At 52.8% G+C, this 7,396-nt stretch overlaps 12 non-coding genes and 1 pseudogene across 12 annotated transcripts; 9 read left to right on the top strand and 4 right to left on the bottom strand.

Moving 5' to 3' along the window:
* Positions 1 to 332: 332 nt before the first annotated feature.
* On the top strand, positions 333 to 496 carry LOC122763484. Its single transcript, XR_006359133.1, has one exon. It is a non-coding gene; the product is annotated as a U1 spliceosomal RNA (small nuclear RNA).
* A 935-nt stretch (positions 497 to 1,431) lies between these two features.
* LOC122763488 lies at positions 1,432 to 1,623 on the top strand. The gene has a single exon (XR_006359137.1). It is a non-coding gene; the product is annotated as a U2 spliceosomal RNA (small nuclear RNA).
* A 342-nt stretch (positions 1,624 to 1,965) lies between these two features.
* Positions 1,966 to 2,084, bottom strand: LOC122763491. The gene has a single exon (XR_006359140.1). It is a non-coding gene; the product is annotated as a 5S ribosomal RNA (ribosomal RNA).
* A 403-nt stretch (positions 2,085 to 2,487) lies between these two features.
* On the top strand, positions 2,488 to 2,644 carry LOC122763485. The gene has a single exon (XR_006359134.1). It is a non-coding gene; the product is annotated as a U1 spliceosomal RNA (small nuclear RNA).
* A 646-nt stretch (positions 2,645 to 3,290) lies between these two features.
* On the top strand, positions 3,291 to 3,403 carry LOC122763489. The gene has a single exon (XR_006359138.1). It is a non-coding gene; the product is annotated as a U5 spliceosomal RNA (small nuclear RNA).
* A 180-nt stretch (positions 3,404 to 3,583) lies between these two features.
* On the top strand, positions 3,584 to 3,776 carry LOC122763486. Its single transcript, XR_006359135.1, has one exon. It is a non-coding gene; the product is annotated as a U2 spliceosomal RNA (small nuclear RNA).
* A 118-nt stretch (positions 3,777 to 3,894) lies between these two features.
* Positions 3,895 to 4,013, bottom strand: LOC122763481. Its single transcript, XR_006359130.1, has one exon. It is a non-coding gene; the product is annotated as a 5S ribosomal RNA (ribosomal RNA).
* Positions 4,014 to 4,631: 618 nt separating this feature from the next.
* Positions 4,632 to 4,795, top strand: LOC122763483. Its single transcript, XR_006359132.1, has one exon. It is a non-coding gene; the product is annotated as a U1 spliceosomal RNA (small nuclear RNA).
* Positions 4,796 to 5,428: 633 nt separating this feature from the next.
* LOC122763490 lies at positions 5,429 to 5,539 on the top strand. Its single transcript, XR_006359139.1, has one exon. It is a non-coding gene; the product is annotated as a U5 spliceosomal RNA (small nuclear RNA).
* A 182-nt stretch (positions 5,540 to 5,721) lies between these two features.
* On the top strand, positions 5,722 to 5,916 carry LOC122763487. Its single transcript, XR_006359136.1, has one exon. It is a non-coding gene; the product is annotated as a U2 spliceosomal RNA (small nuclear RNA).
* Positions 5,917 to 6,018: 102 nt separating this feature from the next.
* LOC122763493 lies at positions 6,019 to 6,135 on the bottom strand (annotated as a pseudogene).
* Positions 6,136 to 6,245: 110 nt separating this feature from the next.
* Positions 6,246 to 6,364, bottom strand: LOC122763492. The gene has a single exon (XR_006359141.1). It is a non-coding gene; the product is annotated as a 5S ribosomal RNA (ribosomal RNA).
* Positions 6,365 to 6,768: 404 nt separating this feature from the next.
* LOC122763482 lies at positions 6,769 to 6,932 on the top strand. Its single transcript, XR_006359131.1, has one exon. It is a non-coding gene; the product is annotated as a U1 spliceosomal RNA (small nuclear RNA).
* Positions 6,933 to 7,396: the final 464 nt, after the last annotated feature.

Here is a 7,396-nt window from a genome sequence, read left to right as displayed (position 1 = left end):
TCAGCCTTTCGGACACACTGCACTTCAGACTTTATCTCCACCACATGCTACACTCTAGTCCAGTATCGGGAAGCGACACCGAGATGGGCAAGCGGCTGTTGGTGCCGTCATGTCCAGTTGTTGCTGAATCTATAGGAAACGACAGCCAGGTATGCCAGTAAAAAGGTCGAGTGTTTCCTCTCCAATGTGTGCTGGAGGTTGAAGTGGAACATAGCACAGCATTAACGAGCAACTGAGTCAAGGCATTGGCCTCTGGGATTATTCATTTCCTGCACCATCAGCCAAAGAGCTGTGTCTGGCAACAGCCACCCGGTGTTTGGCGAGTACACCTCATACTTACCTGGCAGGGGAGCTACCATGATCAAGAAGGCGGTTCACCCAGGGCGAGGCTCAGCCATTGCACTCCGGCTGTGTTGACCCCTGCAAATTCCCCAAACGTGGGAGTCTTGACTGCATAATTTTTGCTAGTGGGTGGCTGCGTCCGCGCTTTCCCCCGATGATGTCGTTGTAAGCAAAGGTCAGCCGCCCGAAGTTCAACGTTGTGTGCCCATCTCCAAACTTCTCACGTCCTTGCTGAGCAACATCCCCAGTCTTTCCAAGTTGCTGGGAACGTGATGGTTGTGGGTGCTGTCTTTCAGCTCAAAGCAAATGTCACGCTCCCTTTCCCAACTCTTTGTAGAAGAACTCGATTGTTGGAGATGGATCCATGGCCATCATGCCAAGGGTTAATACTTTGGCGCTTGCTCTGTTCACTCCGTGCAGTGACCTGATGTTGAAGTGCTGCCAGGAGCAACTCACCATTTCAGAAGCCCGGATGAGGTGGGAAAATGCCCGCAGTTTGCAATTGCTCAGTGTGACACGGAGCTGCTTTGGCTCATGCACTCACGCCTACCACTAAATGTTGGAGGTGTGCCAGTGAGCGCAGGAATGCGCCACAGCCTCAGCTTACCGGATAGCCAGAAAACTGCGGAAAGACAACCGCTAGGTAGAAAGCGCCCAAACATGCAGTCAAATCTGCGCGGCTTATTGGCCACTAAGCAAAAACGCTGGAAGGAAGGCCGTCACAGTGGTCGGGCCGGGCCGCTTCACTCCAGACTGTGGTGACCGCGATAGACTCCTCGGGCTGCCTCCAGACAGGGGCTACGCTGACTTGGTTTCTTCAAATGCACAAAGTCTTCGCTTTTACTTCAAAGACTTCCGCGGGAGAGGGACGTTCAAGAGTTTAAGTTATTTTTGGTGGGCTTTGCTGTAAGGCTGCCCCCTTTGAGTGTGTCAAATGTCAAGCAGCTGTCTGTCAAGGCTCAGAGGTGCACTTAGGTCAACCTTGGGGCGGAGGTGATCAGCAGCAGCAGCCTTTGTTATGCGCCCTTAAAAACATGGCACCACAACACCGATCGTGCTAAGATCTTGCTGGCCCCAGACACCTGTGGGCTATCGCCGCCTTTTGGCTAAGATCAAGTATGTAGTATCTGTTCTTATCAGTTTAATATCTGATATGGCCTCTATATGGGGATTAAATATTAAATGCATTTTTGAGCAGGGGGAGGTGAAAACTGGGGCTTGCTCTCTTCACTCCTTGCATTGACCTGGTATTGCAGTGCCACCAGGAACGGTGCACCATTCTCTTTTTTCTGTGAAAAGCAAAGCGAAGCTGAAACCAGAAAGACATCAACCCGCGCCTGTGCGTCAATTTAATTGCGAGCCCATGTTTCTTGTAAGGAAGCAGCAGCAGCAGCGTAAAAGCTTACAGCACCTGGTATTCCCAGGCGGTCTCCCATCCAAGTACTAACTCGCCCTCGACCCTGCTTAGCTTCCGCCAGATCAGACGCAGATCGGGCGGCTCAGGGTGGTATGGGTCAGTCGAGGCTGGGCTAGCGAGAGCGCCTTATGGATTCAGGCCCCTGCTCGCCGAGGGGCATCTTTCTTGTAAGGAAGCAGCAGTGTAAAAGCGTGCAGCGGTGTAAAAGCTTACAGCACCTGGTATTCCCAGGCGGTCTCCCATCCAAGTACTAACCAGGCCCGACCCTGCTTGGCTTCCGAGATCAGACGAGATCGGGCGTGCTCAGGGTGGTATGGCCGTAAGCCGGGGGGTTGGGGACACAGACTGCTTTTATGGACTGGGCAAGGCCCCCTGCGCGTGGCGGGGCTCAAAAGTCAGCCTTTCGGACACACTGCACTTCAGCCTTTATCTCCACCACATGCTACACTCTAGTCCAGTATCGGGAAGCGACACCGAGATGGGCAAGCGGCTGTTGGTGCCGTCATGTCCAGTTGTTGCTGAGTCTATAGGAAACGACAGCCAGGTATGCCAGTAAAAAAGGTCGAGTGTTTCCTCTCCAATGTGTGCTGGAGGTTGAAGTTGAACATAGCACAGCATTAACGAGCAACTGAGTCAAGGCATTGGCCTCTGGGATTATTCATTTCCAGCACCATCAGCCAAAGAGCTGTGTCTGGCAAGAGCCACCCGGTGTTTGGCGAGTACATCTCATACTTACCTGGCAGGGGAGATACCATGATCAAGCAGGCGGTTCACCCAGGGAGAGGCTCAGCCATTGCACTCCGGCTGTGTTGACCCCTGCAAATTCCCCAAAGTCTTGACTGCATAATTTTTGCTAGTGGGGTGCTGCGTCCGCGCTTTCCCCCGATGATGTCGTTGTAAGCAAAGGTCAGCAGCCCGAAGTTCAACGTTGTGTGCCCATCTCCAAACTTCTCACGTCCTTGCGGCGCAACATCCCCAGTCTTTCCAAGTTGCTGGGAACGTGATGGTTGTGGGTGTTGTCTTATAGCTCAAAGCAAATGTCACGCTCCCTTTCCCAACTCTTTGTAGAAGAACTCGATTGTTGGAGATGGATCCATGGCCATCATGCCAAGGGTTAATACTTTGGCGCTTGCTCTGTTCACTCCGTGCAGTGACCTGATGTTGAAGTGATGCCAGGAGCAACTCACCATTTCAGAAGCCCGGATGAGGTGGGAAATGGCCCGGCAGTTTGTACTGCTCAGTGTGACACGGAGCTGCTTTGCTCATGCACTCACGTCTACCACTAAATGTTGGAGGTGTGCCAGTGAGCGAGGAATGTGCCACAGCCTCAGCGACTGATAGAAAACTGCAGCGCACAACCGACAGTAGGAAGCGCGTCCAAACATGCAGTCAAATCTGGGCGGTTTATTGGCCGACAAACCAAAAACGCTGAAGGAAGGCTGTCCCAAGGTGGCCGGCCGGCCGGCCGACCGAGACTGTGGTGACTCCGGCGGATAGACTCCTTGGCTGCTCTCCAGGACAGGGGCTACGTTGACTCTGGTTTCTCTTCAAAATGCACAAGTCTTTCGCCTTTTACTAAAGACTTCCGTGGAGAGGGACGTTCAAGAGTTTAAGTTATTTTTGGTGGGCTTTGCTGTAAGGCTGCGCCCTTTGAGTGTGTCAAATGTCAAGCAGCTGTCTGTCAAGGCTCAGAGGTTCACTTAGGTCAACCTTGGGGCGGAGGTGATCAGCAGCAGCAGCCTTTGTTATGCGCCCTTAAAAACATGGCACCACAACAACTGACTTGTGTGCCAAGATCTTGGGTTGGCCCCAGACACCTGTGGGCTAGCTTCTCGGCCTTTTGGCTAAGATCAAGTGTAGTATCTGTTCTTATCAGTTTAATATCTGATATGTCCTCTATATGGGGATTAAATATTAAATGCATTTTTGAGCAGTGGGAGGTGAAAACTGGGGCTTGCTCTCTTCACTCCTTGCATTGACCTGGTATTGCAGTGCCACCAGGAACGGTGCACCATTCTCTTTTTTCTGTGAAAAGCAAAGCGAAGCTGAAACCAGAAAGACATCAACCCGTGCCTGTGCGTCAATTTAATTGCGAGCCCATGTTTCTTGTAAGGAAGAAGCAGCAGCAGCGTAAAAGCTTACAGCACCTGGTATTCCCAGGCGGTCTCCCATCCAAGTACTAACCCGGCCCGACCCTGCTTAGCTTCCGAGATCAGACGAGATCGGGCGTGCTCAGGGTGGTATGGCCGTAAGCCGAGGGGCTGGCGACAGAGAGTGCCTTTATGGACTAGGCAAGGCCTCTGCTCGTGGAGGGGCATGTTTCTTGTAAGGAAGCAGCAGTGTAAAAGCGTGCAGCGGTGTAAAAGCTTACAGCACCTGGTACTCCCAGGCGGTCTCCCATCCAAGTACTAACCAGGTTCTAATTCCTGCTTGGCTTCCGAAATTCCAGACGATCGGGCGTACTAGGTGGTATGGCCGTAGTTGGCTGGGGACTGACCGCTTTTATGGATCGTGGCGCCTTCAAGTGCGCGGGCTCAAAAGTCAGCCTTTCGGACACACTGCACTTCAGCCTTACCTCCACCATGCCATTATCTCTAGTCCGCATCGGGAAGTTTACACCGGTGATGCAAGCGGCTGTTGGTGCCGTCATGTCCAGTTGTTGCTGAATCTATAGGAAACGCCAGCCAGGTATGCCAGTAAAAAAGGTCGAGTGTTTCCTCTCCAATGTGTGCTGGAGGTTGAAGCTGAACATAGCACAGCATTAACGAGCAACTGAGTCAAGGCATTGGCCTCTGGGATTATTCATTTCCAGCACCATCAGCCAAAGAGCTGTGTCTGGCAAGAGCCACCCGGTGTTTGGCGAGTACACCTCATACTTACCTGGCAGGGGAGATACCATGATCAAGAAGGCGGTTCACCCAGGGCGCGGCTCAGCCATTGCACTCCGGCTGTGTTGACCCCTGCAAATTCCCCAAACGTGGGAGTCTTGACTGCATACTTTTTGCTAGTGGGGTGCTGCGTCCGCGCTTTCCCCCGATGATGTCGTTGTAAGCAAAGGTCAGCCGCCCGAAGTTCAACGTTGTGTGCCCATCTCCAAACTTCTCACGTCCTTGCGGCGCAACATCCCCAGTCTTTCAAAGTTGCTGGGAACGTGATGGTTGTGGGTGTTGTCTTTAGCTCAAAGCAAATGTCACGCCTTTCCCAACCTTGTAGAAGAACCTCGATTGTTGGGAGATGCACATCATGCCAAGGTTAATACTTTGGCGCTTTTTGCCCTGTTCACTCCGTGGCACTTGATGTTGAAGTGATGCTGGTGAGCAACTCACCATTTCAGAAGCCCGGATGAGGTGGGAAATGGCCCGCAGTTGTACTGCTCAGGTGACACGGAGCTGCGCTTTGCTCATGCACTCCACGCCTACCACCAACAAGCCGGAGGTGCGCCAGCGAGTTTGCGACACGCCACAGCCTCATGATTGATAGAAAACTGCAGCATTGGAATCACAGTAGGAAAGCCGTCACAAACATGCAGTCAAATCTGGGCGGTTTATTGGCCGACTAAGCAAAACGCTGAAGGTCGTCTTGAGCAGGGCACGTCGGGCCGGGCCGACCGAGACTGTGGTGACTCCGGCGGATAGACTCCTCGGCTGCTCTCCAGGACAGGGGCTACGTTGACTCTGGTTTCTCTTCAAAATGCACAAGTCTTTCGCCTTTTACTAAAGACTTCCGTGGAGAGGGACGTTCAAGAGTTTGTTATTTTTGGTGGGCTTTGCTGTAAGGCTGCGCCCTTTGAGTGTGTCAAATGTCAAGCAGCTGTCTGTCAAGGCTCAGAGGTGCACTTAGGTCAACCTTGGGGCGGAGGTGATCAGCAGCAGCAGCCTTTGTTATGCGCCCTTAAAAACATGGCACCACAACAACTGCCTTGTGTGCCAGGATCTTGGGTTGGCCCCAGACACCTGTGGGCCATCGCTTCTCGGCCTTTTGGCTAAGATCAAGTGTAGTATCTGTTCTTATCAGTTTAATATCTGATATGTCCTCTGGCATGGGGATTAAATATTAAATGCATTTTTGAGCAGTGGGAGGTGAAAATCCGGGGCTTGCTCTCTTCACCCTCTTTGCATTGACCTGGTATTGCAGTGCCACCAGAACGTGCACCATCTCTCTTTTCTGTAAAGCAAAGCCAAGCCGTCTGTAGATCAACCCGTGCGCCACCCACCACAGTGAGCCCATGTTTCTTGTGGGCGAAGCAGCAGCAGCCGCAAAGCTACACCTGGTATTCCCAGGCGGTCCTCCCCATCCAAGTACTAACCAGGCCCGACCCTGCTTAGCTTCCGAGATCAGACGAGATCGGGCGTGCTCAGGGTGGTATGGCCGTAAGCCGAGGGGCTGGCGACAGAGACTGCCTTTATGGACTAGGCAAGGCCCCTGCTCGCGGAGGGGCATGTTTCTTGTAAGGAAGCAGCAGTGTAAAAGCGTGCAGCGGTGTAAAAGCTTACAGCACCTGGTATTCCCAGGCGGTCTCCCATCCAAGTACTCACCAGGCCCGACCCTGCTTGGCTTCCGAGATCAGACGAGATCGGGCGTGCTCAGGGTGGTATGGCCGTAAGCCGGGGGGTTGGGGACACAGACTGCTTTTATGGACTGGGCAAGGCCCCCTGCGCGTGGCGGGGCTCAAAAGTCAGCCTTTCGGACACACTGCACTTCAGCCTTTATCTACACCACATGCTACACTCTAGTCCAGTATCGGGAAGCGACACCGAGATGGGCAAGCGGCTGTTGGTGCCGTCATGTCCAGTTGTTGCTGAATCTATAGGAAACGACAGCCAGGTATGCCAGTAAAAAAGGTCGAGTGTTTCCTCTCCAATGTTTGCTGGAGGTTTAAGTTGAACATAGCAACAGCATTAACGAGCAACTGAGTCAAGGCATTGGCCTCTGGGATTATTCATTTGCAGCACCATCAGCCAAAGAGCTGTGTCTGGCAAGAGCCACCCGGTGTTTGGCGAGTACACCTCATACTTACCTGGCAGGGGAGATACCATGATCAAGAAGGCGTTTCACCCAGGGCGAGGCTCAGCCATTGCACTCCGGCTGTGTTGACCCCTGCAAATTCCCCAAACGTGGGAGTCTTGACTGCATAATTTTTGCTAGTGGGGTGCTGCGTCCGCGCTTTCCCCCGATGATGTCGTTGTAAGCAAAGGTCAGCCGCCCGAAGTTCAACGTGGTGTGCCCATCTCCAAACTTCACGCCCTTATGGAGCAACATCCCCAGCTCCTTTCCGTTGCTGAACGTGATGGCCGGGTGTTGTCTTTTAGCTCAAAGCAAATGTCACGCTCCCTTTCCCAACTCTTTGTAGAAGAACTCGATTGTTGGAGATGGATCCATGGCCATCATGCCAAGTGTTAATACTTTGGCGCTTGCTCTGTTCACTCCGTGCAGTGACCTGATGTTGAAGTGATGCCAGGAGCAACTCACCATTTCAGAAGCCCGGATGAGGTGGGAAATGGCCTGGCAGTTTGTACTGCTCAGTGTGACACGGAGCTGCTTTGCTCATGCACTCACGTCTACCACTAAATGTTGGAGGTGTGCCAGTGAGCGAGGAATGTGCCACAGCCTCAGCGACTGATAGAAAACTGCAGCGCA

Source organism: Solea senegalensis, unplaced genomic scaffold, assembly GCF_019176455.1.
Source record: "Solea senegalensis isolate Sse05_10M unplaced genomic scaffold, IFAPA_SoseM_1 scf7180000016892, whole genome shotgun sequence".
In the NCBI taxonomy this organism is placed as follows: domain Eukaryota; kingdom Metazoa; phylum Chordata; class Actinopteri; order Pleuronectiformes; family Soleidae; genus Solea; species Solea senegalensis.
Note: the sequence above shows the minus strand (reverse complement) of the source record. Positions and strands in the feature narration are given on the sequence as shown.